A 1324-nucleotide genomic window follows, 5' to 3' on the forward strand; every position below is an offset into this window, starting at 1 on the left:
GGACGGTGTTATCCTGATTCATTAACGCATTCCATATAGAAACATTTCGCACTATCTCCCAATAATGAGGGGTAGAGGGAGTCAGGCCTCGTGTAAGGACTGTGGCATTAACAGTGGCGGTAAAGTTCAATTGCACAATTTGATTACAAGTGTGGGGAAACGGTCCTAGTCAGGGTCCTTGCCTATCCCTGGACTTGTTGTAGCAAATTATGGTAGTATTTGGGGCAGGGGTCAAGCCCGAAAGGTCAGCAGGGTACTGCAATTTGACTGTGGCACGTGGGAGTGTACACAAGGATTTATAAGGTTCTAATTGGCTGGTGGCTGTGGACCCAGCCTTATGGAGACAGTGAGTTTGACATAGGCTGTAGTTAGTTTTACCTAAGCTAGCTGTAATCTGATATGGGCTCTGGGGACACTGTGGACGTACAGTGAGATCACATGTGTGACATGTAAAGGGGTCTTGTTCATGCGGGACCCCAGCAAAATATTTGGGCCCTCCCGCCCCCATGCATACAACACATGAATAAGGGGTGTTGACAGTAAAATTAGCTAGTTGATACCACAGGTTTCTTTCAATCCACGAGGCCCTCAGTGGGTTTTGAGCTGGGCCCACTTCACGAATGCCCCTAGATAGGGTTTGCGTAGGGGCTTTGGTTGAAAGTGACCGTTTTGTTGGCTGTGTTTCCCACCAGAGAATGGGGAATACTATTACCATGGTCACGAGGGACAGGGTGAGCAGCTCATGCCTGGGGCTGCAGCCCAATCTACCAAAGAACATCATTTTGAGGGTTAATTCTGTACCCTTTGGCTGAAAGTGTCAATGTCAGAGTCAGACGTGGAGGTTCTTAAGTCAGTCAAAGTTCTGTTACCCGGGTCACTTGCAGGTGAACAATGGGTCTTATGGATTCAATTACTGAGCCTGTCTTCGGTTAACCAAACTCTCACACAGTGTGTTGTCACTTCTGCTACCTTGTATGGTCCCTTCCACCTGGGGGAAGACCAGTTGAGCTTGTTGATTTTCCTGTAGACCCAGCTTCCTACTGCCACTTCAGAAGCAGCAGAGTCTCGTTCCTGGGAGAGGATCCCTGTCACCTGTTGAGAGATACTCATCACAGTATTGTTCAGCATGCGCACATATTCACTTAAGACCTCATGTTGTACTACCACCTGTGGTGACTCAGTAGGAGCAACTGTGAATGGACATGGCATTTTTCTGCCTGTCAAAAGCTCATGAGGACTGACACTCAAAGTGGCTGTTGGAGTAGATCTGAGATTAAATAGCACAATGGGGAGAGCTGCTACCCAGGTTAATTTGGTGTCTGCG

This window comes from Monopterus albus, unplaced genomic scaffold, assembly GCF_001952655.1.
Source record: "Monopterus albus unplaced genomic scaffold, M_albus_1.0 scaffold40.1, whole genome shotgun sequence".
Taxonomy (NCBI): domain Eukaryota; kingdom Metazoa; phylum Chordata; class Actinopteri; order Synbranchiformes; family Synbranchidae; genus Monopterus; species Monopterus albus.